The sequence below is a fragment of the Rhinoderma darwinii genome, chromosome 5 (genome assembly GCF_050947455.1).
Source record: "Rhinoderma darwinii isolate aRhiDar2 chromosome 5, aRhiDar2.hap1, whole genome shotgun sequence".
Lineage (NCBI taxonomy): Eukaryota > Metazoa > Chordata > Amphibia > Anura > Rhinodermatidae > Rhinoderma > Rhinoderma darwinii.
In genome coordinates, this window is record NC_134691.1 from 335,847,091 (window position 1) to 335,864,622 (window position 17,532).

Genomic DNA, 17,532 nt, shown 5'->3' on the forward strand with positions numbered 1-17,532 from the left:
CATTGTGGTGAGTTATTTCAGACAGATTTTCCTCTGCGGAAAGCAGCAGTAAGAAACGCTCATACTTACGTAGGCCGTTGTTATGGCGACACGTCCCTCCTGTGCTGTCCGCTCCGGCCTCCCTGGATGCCGCTGCAGTCTGTGATTGGCTGCAGCGGTCACATAGAATGTAACGTCATCCCAGGAGGCCGGACCGGACGAAGAAACACAGACTTCTGGGTAAGTATGTTTTTTTTTCCTGTTTCCGTAATTGCGGAAGCATTGCTATGCGACGGCAGCATATTCCTCAAGAAAATGGCGCCTGAGCGATCATGTGACTTGTTTAAGGGGTGGGGACATGTTGGTGACATCATTTGTTGCCTCAATTTTTTTTGGCGGATCCTTAAATACAGATGCACCACGGACCGTATTGTGGACAGCGTGCCCGATATGCGGATGACCACGGACCGTATTTTTGGCTCTAGCTCTTTCTGAGGTTTTTATGCTTTTCTATGACTGTCTGATAATCCAGAATGTCTGATAATCCAGCACATGTTGTATCCAATTGATGCAGGATTAAAGGAATTTTACAGTTTATATTAATGTATTGTGCTTCATTTTCAGTAGCGGTTTTAGAGCACGCTTCGTTTTTTTTATTTATATTTATATAGGATTCCGTCATACGTCGTCCATAGGACCCCATTGTAGAAAAAAATTTAAACCGCGCGTTATAAATCTTTTTACTGTATTCCTCAGTATAGAATGGCGTAGACATCTGCGCTATCCTCTACAGCAATAAAAAGGGACACTCTTTTGACATATGCCGGGTTCATGAGCACCTATGGATAAGTTTTGCCTTTGCGCCAATCACATTGAGGTTGGGGCATTACGGCGCAATGTGTTGCGATGCAAAGTTGCACGAAATATGTTATTCGTATTTGTGGCAACTTGGGGGAAGGAACTTCCATTGGATTTCTACGATAAGCTCCATAAATGCAACGATGTTGCGTGTACACGTGTGAGGTCATGCGGTCCCATAGCATAATATTGTATGAGATATCGTTCTGTAATTTAGTGTGTAAGCGCAAGCGTCTGAGGGGTCCCGGCCATACAAACGAAAACCTAAACTTTTGCCGGTTTTATCAAAATATCCCCCACGTATAGCGCCAATGTTCACTTATGTGTCGGGGAGACATGTGAGGTAGCCGGGGTAGGGCCCTTATGTTCACTTATGTGTCGGGGGGAGACATGCGAGGTCGCTGGGGTAGGGCCCTTATGTTCACTTATGTGTCGGGGAGACATGTGAGGTTGCAGGGGTAGGGCCCTTATGTTCACTTATGTGTCGGGGAGACATGTGAGGTTGCAGGGGTAGGGCCCTTATGTTCACTTATGTGTCGGGGAGACATGCGAGGTCGCTGGGGTAGGGCCCTTATGTTCACTTATGTGTCGGGGAGACATGTGAGGTTGCAGGGGTAGGGCCCTTATGTTCACTTATGTGTCAGGGAGACATGCGAGTTTGCCGGGCTAGGACCCTTATGTTCACTTATGTGTCGGGGAGACATGCAAGGTCGCTGGGGTAGGGCCCTTATGTTCACTTATGTGTCGGGGAGACATGTGAGGTCGCTGGGTTAGGGCCCTTATGTTCACTTATGTGTCAGGGAGACATGCGAGTTTGCCGGGCTAGGGCCCTTATGTTCATTTATGTGTCGGGGAGACATGCGAGGTCGCTGGGGTAGGGCCCTTATGTTCACTTATGTGTTGGGGAGACATGCAAGGTTGCTTGGGTAGGGCCCTTATGTTCACTTATGTGTCGGAGAGACATTTAGGGCCCCTAGAAGTAGAGGGTCTTTGTGATTTTAACTTCTACCACCCTATAGCCAGATCACTGAATTAGGAAATACACGGCACGTACAGAAGGATGGACTCAGACATAGCGATTTGCTTTACAATCCGACTGATCGAACAATCAAAAGGGGGGGGGGATATGCTTTGGATCCAATCATGATCTGACGTGAGATGTTCGTTCTGATAATTACTGGGAGGCCCGTCTGATTGGGGTCAGAGTACTAAAGGGGTAATCTTGGAGCTGTCCTCGGGATAGGCCATCGGTGGGGTCCAACCTCCAGGATCCCCACGGCACATCCGCAAGCGTCGAGTCCCCATTGTTCTTCGCACATGCACAGCGGCTCATCCCATTCACCGTAATCACCCTCAAATTTGGAATACTGCCCTATATTCTACATCCACAGATCCACCATACTGTATTACTAAAATACAAGTATAGTTTATCGCTCAGAGGTGAGTTTAGATGTGACATCACAGCAATAGAAATCATACATGTGGTATGGGGTCAAACTACCCCCTGCGTTATTAAGTGCACTGGACACTTAGAGCTTGTGCCCCAGATCCTGGCCCAAATTAATACCAGAGGACTCCGCTGAGTATTGTCATTACTACATGTAACGTGACGAGGCAGCAGGGGGCAGACTTCTCTGTGCATCCTGTGACCTTTGACTTTGTGCATAGAGGAATTACATTGATAAATGTGCTTCACTGTGTGTAGGTAAATGTGTATTTCTATATATGTATGTGTGTATATGTATGTATTTATATAGAAAGTATATATATATATATATATATATATATATATATATATGTGTGTGTGTCAGTGTATGTATATATATGAGTATATGTGTGTTTTATATGTGTGTGTGTATATGTGTCTGCATGTATTTCTGCGTTTCTATATGTATGAGTGTATAAATAAGTCTATATCTGATTATGTATGCGTTTCTGTGTGTATATATATATATATATATATATATATATATATATATATATATAATGAGAAAAAGAGTAAAGCAGCACAGCAACAGCAGGCCTCCTAGGTTGAGGCTAGGAACCCTTGTTAATGAAAACCAAAAAAAATGAAGAGGCAGCACTCCAAGGAAATTTGTGAAAAAAAGTGGTGTGTTTATTCACCCCAGGCAGGCAACGACGGATCGAAACGTTGCCTGCCTGGGGTGAATAAACACACCACTTTTTTTCACCAATTTCCTTGGAGTGCTGCCTCTTCATTTTTTTGGTATATATATATATATATATATATATATATACATATATATATGTCTATATTTTGTGTATATAATTGTGTATGTATATGTACATGTATAAATATGTCTGAATGAGTGTATAAGTTTGTGTATATATGTATGTAAATATGTGTGTACATTTTATTTATGTACATGTATAAATGTGTCTGTGTATGAATGAGTGTATATGTATTTATATATGTAGATGTACATGTATAAATATGCCTGTGTGTGGTTCAATATATGTTTGTTTGTATGTGTCTGTGTGTGTATGTATGTATGTATGTATGTATGTATGTGTACATGTATAGTTGTAACTTTGTATATATGTGTATGTATTTTGTGTATGACATGTACATGTATAAATGTGTCTGTGTATAAATGAGTGTACATGTTTGTATGTATGTGTCTGTATATGTACATGTATATATGTGTCCGAATGAGTGTATAAACCGTATATTTGTATGTATGTGTATATGTTTTGTTTATGTACATGTATAAATGTCTGTGTATTAATGAGTGTATAGGTTTGTGTGTATACGTGTCTGTATGTATGAATGTATATGTATTTGTGTATGTAGATGTATATGTATAAATGCGTCTGTGTATGGTTGAATGTATGTGAGTTGTTTATATGTGTCTGGGTGTGCATGTATACGTACATGTATATTTCTGACTGTGTATGTGTATGACATGTACATATATAAATGTGTCTGTATATGAATGAGTGTACATCTTTGTATACATGTGTCTGTGTATGTATGTGCCTGTATATATACATGTATAAATGGGTCCGAATGAGTGTATACGTTTGTGTATATACCGTATGTATGTATGTATGTATGTATGTATGTGTATATATTTTGTTTATGTACATGTATAAATGTGTCTGTGTATGAATGAGTGTATATGTTTGTGTGTATACGTGTCTGTATGTATGAATGTATATGTATTTGTGTATGTAGATGTACATGTTTAAATGCGTCTGTGTATGGTTGAATGTATGTGTGTTGTTTATATGTGTCTGTGTTTGTATGTATACGTACATGTATATTTGGGACTGTGTATGTATGTGTATGACATGTACATATATAAATGTGTATGTGTATGTATGTGCCTGTATATGTACATGTATAAATGTCTGTGTATAAATGAGTGTACATGTTTGTATGTATGTGTCTGTATATGAATGAGTGTACATGTTTGCATATATGTGTCTGTGTATTTTGTGTCTGTATATGAATGAGTGTACATATTGTATATATGTGTCTGTGTATGTATTTCCATATATGTGTGTTCCTATATATAGAGGCAACTCTAAACCTCCTCTTCAAAGAATTCTGTCCACTCCATTGTGTATATAAGTGAACCGACCCATCAATATATAAATTATATAAAATCTGCCGCTTACATTATACAATGGAGGAACCAACGCTACGATTATTCTCAACTCATGAAATGTAATCCACAAACCCGATGCATCAATTGTCTCAATGTTTATTAATTGTGGAATCCGATGACTATTTCTGTAGGTCTCTACATGTAAGATCGGGTTCCTCTCTGGCTTCATTATTTCTAGATCTTTGCTTTATGCTGTTTGACATTTATTGTCATGCGCTGCGGAATAGGTTGGCGCCATATAAATACAGAACATTTTTATTATTTTTGAGCTGCGTTTTCTGAAAGGATATTAAGTATCCGGCTCCTGCATCCTTGTAATGTGAGCAACAGTTTGCAGAGAGACCGTCTGGAGCGGCCTGAGCAGGATTGGTTGCCCTGGTAACCCTGGCGGGGTTTGGATTCTGTCCAGTCTGCCTGGGCCGCTCAGCCAATGGGCGCTCGTGTTTTTCTAATCTGATTGATGTGTTTATTCATAGACTCTCAGCCTAGATTTGCCTCCAGGCCCTCTCAGCTATAGAGCTTCATTCACAAAAATTCCACAAAGGGTCACATGGAACTAAAGGGGTGGAAAACAAGCCAAAGTTATCAGAGCTATGAAAGAGAGGGAGAGGGAGGGAAGAAAAGAGGAAAGGAAACGTTTACTTAAAGGAAAGGAAATGACTGATACATTGTTACATTTATATTATACATTGTATCAAGCAAGTGTCGAAGATTCACAGCAAGAAAAGACTGAAACGTTACATTTATATTATTACATTGTATCAAGCAAGTGTCGGAGATTCATATCAAGAAAAGACTGAAACGTTGTTACATTTATATTATTACATTGTATCAAGCAAGTGTCGGAGATTAATATTAAGAAAAGACTGATACATTGTTACATTTATATTATTACATTGTATCAAGCAAGTGTCGGAGATTAATATCAAGAAATGACTGATACATTGTTACATTTATATTATACATTGTATCAAGCAAGTGTCGAAGATTCACAGCAAGAAAAGACTGAAACGTTACATTTATATTATTACATTGTATCAAGCAAGTGTCGGAGATTCATATCAAGAAAAGACTGAAACGTTGTTACATTTATATTATTACATTGTATCAAGCAAGTGTCGGAGATTAATATTAAGAAAAGACTGATACATTGTTACATTTATATTATTACATTGTATCAAGCAAGTGTCGGAGATTAATATCAAGAAATGACTGATACATTATTACATTTATATTATACATTGTATCAAGAAAGTGTCGAAGATTCATATCAAGAAAAGACTGAAACGTTGTTACATTTCTATTATTACATTGTATCAAGCAAGTGTCGGAGATTAATATCAAGAAAAGACTGATACATTGTTACATTTATATTATTACATTGTATCAAGCAAGTGTCGAAGATTCATATCAAGAAAAGACTGAAACGTTGTTACATTTATATTATTACATTGTATCAAGCAAGTGTCGGAGATTCACAGCAAGAAAAGACTGGGGTCCTGGTCCCGGAGGAGTTAGAGGAGGTGCAAAGGCTCTGGGACCCTGGACCCTGAAGAAGGCCATATGTCCCTCTGACACTTAAAGAGGTTTTCTCACCATTGACATTTATCACCTATATCCTCCATAATCACTAGAACAGGGGTCCCATGCGGCCCGCTTCTCCTTACTGTATGACCGCAATGAATAGAGCGTCAGACGAGCATGCGCGGTGCTGCTTTAGTCAAAGTCTATGGGATTGACGAAGATCCACGAGTATAGCGCCAAAGACATTGAGACTAGGGGTACACGGAGACTTTGGTTGCGTAACATGAAGATCGCAGTGTTACAATGTGACATTGCAAAAAAAATTATAGTGGCAGGACAATCGCGGAACATTTTTTAAACCTGCTTTATTTTTGGTCGCATGCAACTTTAAGGGCAAAGCCCCACGTGGCGGAATTGCTCTGGAATTCCGCTGCGGACACTCCGCAGCGTTAATTCGCAGCATACACGTTTCTCCATTGCCTTCCACTGCTTTTTAGTAGGGTTCGTTTACACGTTGCGGACAATTCCGCTGCGGAGCATAGGCTGCGGTGCGGAATTTGGTGTCCGCAGCATACACTGGTTGTTGTGGACGTGTGGCGGACTGGTTGCGGACTCATTGCGGAAGTTCTCCATTGACTTCAATGGAGATTCTAAATTCTGCAATGAAGTCTGCAGATGTCATGTACATGTTATGTGTGCTGCGGATGCGTATTGGTTTTTTCACATGACATTTCTTCATTCTGGCTGGACCTATGTATTTCTAGGTCTACAGCCAGATTGAGGAAGTCAATGGGGCTCCCGTAATTACGGGTGACTACGTGTGTGCACCCATAATTACGGGAGCGTTGCTAGGCGATGTCAGTAAATAGTCACTGTCCAGGGTGCTGAAAGAGTTAAGCGATCGGCAGTAACGGTTTCTGCACCCTGGACAGTGACTACCGATCCCAATATACAGCAACCTGTAAAAAAAATAGAAGTTCCTACTTACCGAGAACTCCCTGCTTCTTCCTCCAGTCCGGCCTCCCGGGATGACGTTTCAGTCTAAGTGACGGCTGCAGCCAATCCCAGGCCAATCACAGGCTGCAGCCAATCACAGGCCAATCACAGGCTGCAGCGGTCACATGGACTGCCGCGTCATCCAGGGAGGTCGGGCTTGATGCCGAAAGAGGAACGCGTCACCAAGACAACGGCCGGTAAGTATGAAATTTGTTTACTTTCACTAGGGAAAGTGCTGTCCCTTCTCTCTATCCTGCTCTGATAGAGAGAAGGGAAGCACTTTCACCTCAATACGCAGCGGCCAGTCCGCATCAATTTACTGCACATTTTGGGCAGAGCCGCAACAGAATCTGCAACACAGATTCTGTGCGGCATTGATGCGGACAGTTGCAGAAGAAATACGCCACGTGGGGCCATGCCCTAATGTACTAATTTGTGACATGTTGGCATTTCTTTTGCTTGTATTTTGGATGTCGGAAAACCTAAAACGCATACAATTCTCAACCGGATCGCATAATCGCACCACGGCAGGTCGCAAACAAATTGCTAACTTTTTTTGTAAGTGCGAAGTCTCCGTGTACCCCAGCCTGAGACCTGAGGTCAGGTTTGAAGGTTCATACAGTGGAAATGCTACTTCTTTTTTTCATTGCTGATCTTAATTATAATTCACTGTATTTCAAAGATATATTCAATTGTGCTCCCACAACATAACAATTTTAAAGGATTCACTGGTGTGATATAGGAGTAAAATATAACATTTATTTATAACTCTCTAAAAACAGGGGTACAATCACCACTGTGAAGAAGCCCCACCGTGTGTATAAAAACGTATTAAATAATAAACACTGAGTTCTAATTCAATTGTGAACCTCCTATAGCTCAGTGTTCAACAAGAATATCAATACGGAATCAGCATTTGAAAAATGGGCATAACAATAGTCTTGACCCTAATTCACACTAGAGTCCGTGATAACCGCACCGGAAGCTCCTAGTGTTGAGGTATACAAACAATGCTAGTGTTCCCAATGCTAAAAAATTCCTATTCACAACCGACCCTACGCGTTTCAATACTCATCATCAGGGGTCTGTAGCTTGGTCACTCTGGCCGGGATGCCAGCGATATTTAGTTCAGCAGCAGGTATTCTGCTGTACTCCACGGAAGCATGCTCGCATAGATGTCAGCGGCGTGAATAGGAATTTTTTAGCATAGGGAACACTAGCATTGTTTGTATACCTCAACACTAGGAGCTTCCAGTGCGGTTATCACGGACTCTAGTGTGAATTAGGGTCAAGACTATTGTTATGCCCATTTTTCAAATGCTGATTCCGTATTGATATTCTTGTTGAACACTGAGCTATAGGAGGTTCACAATTGAATTAGAACTCAGAGTTTATTATTTAATACGTTTTTATACACACGGTGGGGCTTCTTCACAGTGGTGATTGTACCCCTGTTTTTAGAGTTATAAATAAATGTTATATTTTAATCAAATCACACCAGTGAATCCTGATCTTAATTATAAAAGGATTTCCCAGTTTTAGATAATTAGGCTGGATTCACACGAGCATGTTCGGTCCGTAAAAGACGGAATGTATTTCGGCCGCAAGTCCAGGACTGAACACACTGCAGAGAGCCGCCTCCTAGCATCATAGTTATGTACGACGCTAGGAGTCCCTGCCTTGCTGTGGGACAACTGTCCCGTACTGTAATCATGTTTTCAGTACGGGACAGTAGTTCCGCAGCGAGGCAGGGACTCCTAGCGTCGTACATAACTAGGATACTGGGAGCCCGGCTCCCCGCAGAGTGTTCGGTCCGGGACTTGCAGCCGAAATACGTTCAGTCCTTTACGGACCGAACATGCTCGTGTGAATCCAGCCTAAAGCAAATCACTAAAAACTTCTTCAACTTTCTAATATTCTTTGGGGGAATTTATCAACTTTTCTACTCTGGTTTTCTGGCATAGAAAAGTCGCAAAAGGGCTCAAAAGTCACAATTTGCAACTTTTGCAAATTTTACGCCGCCCTCGTTACTTTTGTGGAAACAGGGCGTGGCTTCAAAAAAGGGGGCAGGGCCACAGCGGGCCAAAAATTTATTATAATTTATGTAAATTATAGTAAAAATCTACACCAGCTCCTAATGTAGATTCTAATCAGGGGGGCGTAGCAAGGTAGAGACCCACGCCGGGCCTTATACCTTGTCCCCCTATCAGACTACCGCCCTGCCCCCATCATAAAATTAATAAAACAAATAAATAAAAAATGTAAAACCAAATACTCACTTTACCATAGATGCCAATAATTGAAAACATATTTTTAGGGACAATTTATTAACGTTTACACTGCGGCTGAACAATGGGACGTTAATTAAGCAGCATTTGCCTCTTAATAAATGTGACACCTCTTACCCCAGCTTTTTTTCTATTAAGACTGACGTATGAAACCCCAGTTTTAATAAATTCCCCCTTTATGTTTTAATTAGTCACCCTTTTCAAAATATCTGCTTGCTGACAGTGAATGGGAACATTTATATTCACACCAAGAGGCTGAAAAACTGTACACACCTAGGGCTTTGTTCACACTAGCATCATTGTTTCTATTTATAATGGAAGTTATGACACTGCGACAAGGACCGTCATACAATGGACCCCATTAATTTACAATCCCGGGGGTTCTGTGAGGTTTCCGTCGTTTTGACATAAAAAATATCACTGCATGCTGTTCTAACCTGAAAAGTTCCAAAAACCCTAACATAATCTTCGATGGAAGCTTGCAACATTGATGTGAACAGAGCCTAACCCTTCTCACAGCTGAGGGTTTGCTACACTTGTATCCGGTCTAAACATGTCGGGCATAGCAGAGGTAGCAGCCACAACCTTGCCCTAGTGCCTAAAGGGGTCCAAAGGCCCCTCTGACACATAAAAATACACCAGTATTATAAATGGCTCATGGAAGGTGGGGGGGCAGATTTTGAATCGGGATCTAGGAGCTTAACGTTACTGATTTTACTTGCGCTGATACATTGTAACAAACTATCAGAACAGGAGGAGTGTCTGAACCAAATACAATCATATTAAACCCATAACTCTGAGAATTGTAGTAGTCTGTGCAGGTTTTCAGAGTTTGAATGTAAATAAGAATATCCACATTTACTGACAGCAAGCAGAGATCTTGAATATGGAAAGGAATTTAAACATAAAGTATATCAGAAAATTTTAGAACTTTTCATTATACAGTCAAATTCCTATTCTGCGCATCAATAATAAGTGCCAGATGATCAGATTTCTGGATTATCGGACAGTCATAGAAAAATCTAAAACTCATATGAAGGGTGGATTGCTTTCCAGCAGACAGGCCAAAATACCACCTAGACCTGGAGCACAAAATACCAGACACAGTGGATTTGTTGCGTGTTTTAGGCGCAGCATGCTCTATATGTCGATGATTTGGCGCCTTTTTTCGCGCAGATTTCACCCTTTATAATAAAATAACATTTGCCGCAAAATCTGCATATAATGCTTGGGAATTTTGCTGCAGATCTTTTGCGCATTTGATTTTGATTTCCAAACATACCCTAAATCTGTTAATTTTGATTTATAATCAGAGGGATTTCCCCTTTGGTTCTCTCTGGTCAGTGCCGGATTATCAGACTCTCCGGACTATTATTTGCCGAATTAATGGACTTTCACTGTATAATGATTACACTTGCTTATAAGGAAAAAAAACTGAAAAACCTTATTATCCAAGATATCATATTGTTCCCTCGCAGAGATGAGCAAATTTCCCAAAATTAGTTTTGGGTCCGATTTGTCTCAGTCAGAATAAATTCGTCGTGAATCACAAGTGCGCCGATTACCCTGAAAACTCGTGTATGACTCTCTGAGGTCTTGTAGGACGGTATATAACCCGTTTCAAGCGCTTTAACGAAAAGCCAGTATTAGTGATGTGAAAGTGACAGCAGCCTATATGGGTAGAGGGAGGGATAACCGCAATGCATTCTGGGAAGGCTCCCTGCAAGGCATTATGAAGAAGCCCGTCCAAGGTCATATGATCCTTTTTTTTTTACCTGTAAATTGGCAGCCGCCATTTTGTCACATTTCATGTGTCATGCACAGCAAAAGTTTTGGAATTCGCTAAATCTGGAACTTTTGGGAAATTCGGACTCAATTCAATTTGTGTAGAATCGATTCGCTCATCTCTAGTCTTTTACTGAATTTGAACTGACCAGTAGACATTGACTTGGGACCCAGAAGCTTCAAGTTACGCCTCTGAATTCCCTAATCTAATACTTAAAGGGACCCCTTCCCAGAGCTGCCGTTTAACCCCTGGCTCCCGCCCCCGTTGCCCCCCATTATGATCTCTCCCATAAATTGTAACAATTTATCCAAATCCAGTAGACACAATGTAACTTCGCTCCAGTCAGATTTACATTGTCATATTGTCTACGTTTCTTAAGAAGTTGCTTAGAAGATCTGGGAAGTTGTCTCTCGATACCTCCTTGCATGACTGTTATTAGAGACGATATGTTCTCAGTCCTGTGCTGGGAAATCTGACAGATAACACAAGTAATATTCCCTCTGACAAGTAGAAGAGGTCATTGTTAGGAAGAAAGGACTCATTCATGACCTCTCAGGGTCACCCAGGCCCCATGATACACCAGCGGCCCAGAAGGTGCGGACAAGGTTCCAGCTACTCCATACAAAAGCCAAAAAATGAAGGAGTAGACCCTTGTAGTAGGAATTCTGGGTGGAGACATTTCCTGTTCTTCTTCATGCCCCGGCTAGAGGGCTATTGATGGTCACAGTAAACCCTTTGTGATCCCACCAGTCACCAGAATAGACAACGTTCACATTGGATCTGTTCCGCTGCCTCCACCCGATTCCGACCAACATTCAGATTTTCAAGGACACTGGTGGGTAAAGTGGCAACAAGGAAAATCTTTCAACAATGGAACTAATTTTCTAGAGGAAAAAAAATCGGAAACGGAAAGTCAAAATGGATTCCTCTTCTCTTCACAACCCCCCTGCAGGTCATGAAGGGCCCAGAGATTTTTTTTACTCTGCTCCATTCCTTGCAGGACAGAAGGGCAGGATGACCAATTGGCCCCATCTCTCCTTTTTTTGTTAACATCCCAATGCCCATAGAGAAGGGAGGCCTGGACATGAATCTCACTACCCATTAGGAACAAAGAGGAGCACAACCGGAGCTAGGACCCCCTTCTCTCCATGGGCCTACACATGCTCATGCCATTTCTAAATATTATTCTAGTATATAGTTGCACTTTCTCTGATTCAGTAGGATTGTTATCAGTAAGGCTGGATTCACACGAGCATGTTCAAACTGCAGGGAGCCGGGCTCCTAGCATCATAGTTATGTCCGGGACTTCCGGCCGAAATACGTTCCGTCCTTCAGGGGCGTAGCTAGGGGGGGGCAGGTGGGGCATGTGCCCCGGGTGCAGCTTAGAGGGGGGCACCAGCGCCCCCACCTTCTGCACTATAATTGTACCTGTGTCGCAAGGACACAGGTACAATTAGAAGCAATGAACGAACGGGTACGTTCCGTGCCCGGCCATTCAGCGCCTTTCCACGAATGAAGCGACTGGTACCTTTTGTACCAGTGAGGCTTCCGTCGATGAAAGGCACTTACTGATTGCCCAGCCAATCAGCGCCTTTCATAGACGCCGCGTTCAACCCCCAGGAGACCTGCGCAGAAAAGAGCAGGTCTCCATGGCTGCCGGACGGCGTGGGAGTGGGAATAAGGTGAGTTTGAATAGTTTTATTTTTTTAATTGTAATAAAAATGTGTGGCTGTATCTACGGAGGGGGTACTTTATCTACACGCGGGGGGCTTTATCTACGGGGGGTGTCTATCTACAGGGGGACTATATCTACAGGGGGTGGGCTATATACAGGGGAACTATATCTACAGGGGGGCTATATCTACAGGGGGGCTATATCTGCAGGGGGGCTATATACTGCGGTGGGCTATCTATGGAGCACCATATACAGGGGTGGGATATAGCTACAGGGGGGGCTATATAGTATATAGCCCCCTGTAGATATAGCCCACCCCTGTATATGGTGCTCCATAGATAGCCCCCCCTGTAGATATAGCCCCACTGTAGATATAGCCCCCCTGTAGATATAGCCCCCCTGTATATAGTCCCCCTGTATATAGCCCAGCCCTGTATATAGCCCACCCCTGTAGATATAGCCCCCCTGTAGATATAGCCCACCCCTGTATATAGTCCAGCCCTGTATATAGCCCAGCCCTGTATATAGCCCATCCCTGTAGATATGGTCCCCCTGTAGATATGGTCTCCCTGTAGATATAGCCCACCCCTGTATATAGTCCCCCTGTAGATAGAGCCCCCTGTAGATAGTGCCCCCATATAGCCCACCCCTGTATATAGTCCCCCTGTAGATAGAGCCCCCTGTAGATAGTGCCCCCATATAGCCCACCCCTGTATATAGTATCCCACAAATAGCTCCCCCTATAGTGCTCCACAGAAAGCCCACCCCTGTATATAGCCCCCTTGTACATATAGTCCACCCCTGTATATAGTGCTCCACAGATAGCCCACCCCTGTATAATCTAGTGGAGCACTATATACATGGGTGGACTATATGTACAAGGGGGCTATATACAGGGGTGGGCTATCTGTGAAACACTATATACAGGGGTGGACTATATGTGGAGCACTATATACAGGGGTGGGCTATATCTACAGGGGGGCTACATACATGGTTGGGCTATCTGTGGAGCACTATATACAGGGGTGGGCTATCTGTAGAGCACTATGTACAGGGGTGGGCTATCTGTAGAGCACTATAGGGGGAGTTATTTGTGGGACACTATATACAGGGGTGGGCTATATGGGGGCACTATCTACAGGGGGCTCTATGGCAGGCACTATCTACAGGGGGCTCTATGGCAGGCACTATCTACAGGGGTCACGGTGTGTGTGGGACACGGTGTATGGTGCTATTATAATTAGAGGTGCAGTGAATGGCGCTATTATATTTAGGGGCGTAGTGTGTGGTATAATTATAACTTTATATTTATTTATAGGTGCAGAAATGTTGGTAAAGTGAGAAGCTGAAGACATGTGAGCGGCAAACTGCAGAAATGGTCTGTCCCCAGGAGAAGTCGTCATAGAGGTCTGGACCGGATGGAGAAAAATAACTAGAATCTGAGACGTCACCGGTGAGTCACTCAATGTAAATGTTTATTCTGCCTCTAATCAGTACTGTAGTCACTGTATGATCTGCAGCGAGATGATGGGTGGTGTGATTATGATAGGATTTATTTTTTGTGAAAATACATCTACCAGCATATCCTTACCATTGTTCGGGCTATGCTGGGAGCTGTAATTTTACGGCATACACACCTATAAGGCAGGGGTTGCACTAAATTGAGCTGTATTTGTTCTGGGGCTGTATATATGTACCGAGCTTGGTTCTGGTGTTGTGTATAGAACCATATTGCTTGTAAAATGTACAAATGTTTTTATGCTCGCGTTACATAAAAAGAAATGACACGTCGATTGGTAGAGAAAACAAACACGGCGAGGGGGAAGGAGATGTCGGGAAAGAGGTTGGGGGGCGCCATACTGAATCTTTGCCCCGGGTGCTGGAGAACCTAGCTACGCCTCTGCGTCCTTTACGGACCGAACATGCTCGTGTAAATCCAGCCTAACAATTGAGATCTAGATATTAACATTGAGGTTTTGGTCCAGCTCAACAAGCCTATTCATGGGGGAACTGGATACTGTACAAACAAACAGAAGTATGGGTAACACATCGTAATTAGTAATTCTGGGTAATGTTGCCATTTTTTAAGGGAATTCCACCTAAAACATCATGTGTCATATAGACATATCAGCAGATATCAATGAAGGGTTAGTGAGATGAAGCACCAACGGATTGAAGGGACCTCTGGGGTCAGCAAAGTATCTACAGAAGACCTCGGCCCCTTTCATTATATCAATTCTATTTTAATCATCCCAATTTAAACGCAATCTTATGTGGTTGATTTTTTATTTTATGCTGTCCCCCATATAGGAGGTCTGGTCATGAAACAGTGCGATCAATCCCAGTGACTGACACTAGACAGGACCCCATTGTTGTTTGTAAGGCTTCATTCACATATCCATCAGGGATCTATTCTGACGTTCCGTCAGAGCTTTCCGTTAGAACGGGACCCTGACTGAAACAAATGGAAACCATAGTTTTCCGTTTCCATTACCATTGATTTCAATGGTGACGAATCCGGTGCCAATGGTTTCCGTTTGTCTCAGTTGTGTAAGGGTTCCGTCGTTTTGATGGAATCAACACCGTAGTTGACTGAGCTGTTCATTCTGTCAAAACGGCGGAACCCTTACACAACTGAGACAAATGGAAACCATTGGCACCGGATCCATCACCATTGAAATCCGTTTGTTTCAGTCAGGGTCCCGTTCTTACGGAAAGCTCCGACGGAATGTCAGAATAGATCCGTGGTGGATATGTGAACGAATCCTAATGGGCAAACGATCGTTCATCAGCTGATTGCTGCGCTGCTTACATAAGGCAATGATCACGAAAAAGTCTTCGTAGGGGCGCTCGTTCACCCGATCATGTAAAGGGTCTTTGTGAGTTGAGTTACAAATGCAATAATATCAGCAAAGTTTAGAATTAAATTAAATCGGATCTGTCACCTTTTTATGTTGGTCTGTCTAGGGTCAGTATAAAGTAGTGACAGGCACGCTGATTTCACCGGTCTGTCACTTATTTGTCACAGTGCAGTAGTTTGGAGAACTAGGGGCAGCATTACTGAGTGGGGGAAATGATCAGAACAGCATTACGGATTGGGGTGACGTTTCCTATAGCATAACTGAGTGGGGGCACTTTGGGGGCAGCATTTCGGTGATTACTGAGTGGGGGCACTTTGGGGGCAGCATTTCTGTGATTACTGAGTGAGTACAAGGGGCAGCATTACTGTGTAGGGACACATTGGGGGAAGCATTACTGTGTAGGGGCACTTTGGGGGCAGCATTTCTGTGTGGGGGCAGTACAGTGACAGCATTACTGAGTGGGGGCACTTTGGGGGCAACATTACTGTGTAGAGGCACTATGACAGCAGCATTACTGAGTGGGTGCAGCATTACTGTGTAGGGGCACTTTGGGTGCAGCATTACTGTGTAGGGACATTTTGGGGGCAGCATTTCTGTGTGGGGCAGAATGGTGGCAGAATTACTGAGTGGGGGCACTTCGGGGGAAGCATTAATGTGTAGGGGGACTATGGGGCAGGATTACTGAGTGGGGCATTAAGTTGGCACCATTACTGGGGGGACTGTTACTGTATGTGGGGGCACTATTACTGTGGGGGAATATACTCTGCAGAGCACTAGCATAGATCTGGTATGTGACCACAGTTAGGACAATGTATGGTGATATTATGAGGTGTATTGGTCTTTGTGGTAGATACAGGGTATTTGGTCACGGTGTGGAGATATTATTTGGTTATGGTATTATCATATATACATTAGTGTTTATGATGGGGAACATTATTTGGGGGCAGGACTGCTGTATCTATGGGTACAGGTTTCATTATAAAGTAATATCCAGGGACAGTGTACTGATGAGGTGATGTATCTAAGCCACTCATGTGCTCTGAAAGTTAGTTATAGCAATACTGTAAAGGATCTGCCAGACACAGCTTTTGTGTCGACGCCCGTGGTTAGTCAGTCTGCACCTGCTCCTAAGTCTGATAGAGTGACTCCTTCCTCAACCAGTCAGGCTGGGAGGCTGAGGAGTGGGAGAGCCTATCACAGCCTGGCCAGACGGAGCTAGCTCCCGCCCTCTGTCTATTTATACCTTCATTTCCTGCTCCTCCTTTGCCTGTGATTCTTTCTGCTTCCTGGCTCTGCTGCTGCTGCTTGTACTTTTTGTCCTCTGCTTCATATCGACCCTGGCTTCACTGACTACTCTCCTGCTCTGCGTTTCATACCTCGTACACTCCTGGTTTGACTCCGCTCGTTCACTATTCTCCTGCTCTGCGTTTGGTACCTCGTACACTCCTCGTTTGACTCGGCTCGCTCACTACTCTTGTTGCTCACAGGGTTGCCGTGGGCAACTGCCCCATTTCCCTTAGCTTCTGTGTACCCTTGTCTGTTTGTCTGTCATGCACATAGTGAGTGTAGGGACTGTCACCCAGTTGTACGCCGTCGCCAAGGACGGGCCGTTGCAAGTAGGCAGGGACTGAGTGGCGGGTAGGTTAGGGCTCACCTGTCTGTCTCCCTACCCCGCCATTACATATACTTTCCTCAATGTATTTTGTAGGGGCGGGGGGAGGGCACACCCCCAGCGTCAGGACACGGTGTGGCCACGCTGCAACATTCTGGCGCTGTTATGATACAGCACCTAAAGGCACAGTGCACAGATAAATGTAACATAATTAGGCAAATGTACAAATGTATAAAATTTGTGTTTGAACATATGCGTGTGCGTCGCTTACCTGGGGAGGAGATGGCATCAGGATGCATTATGGGAAGAAGACAAGCC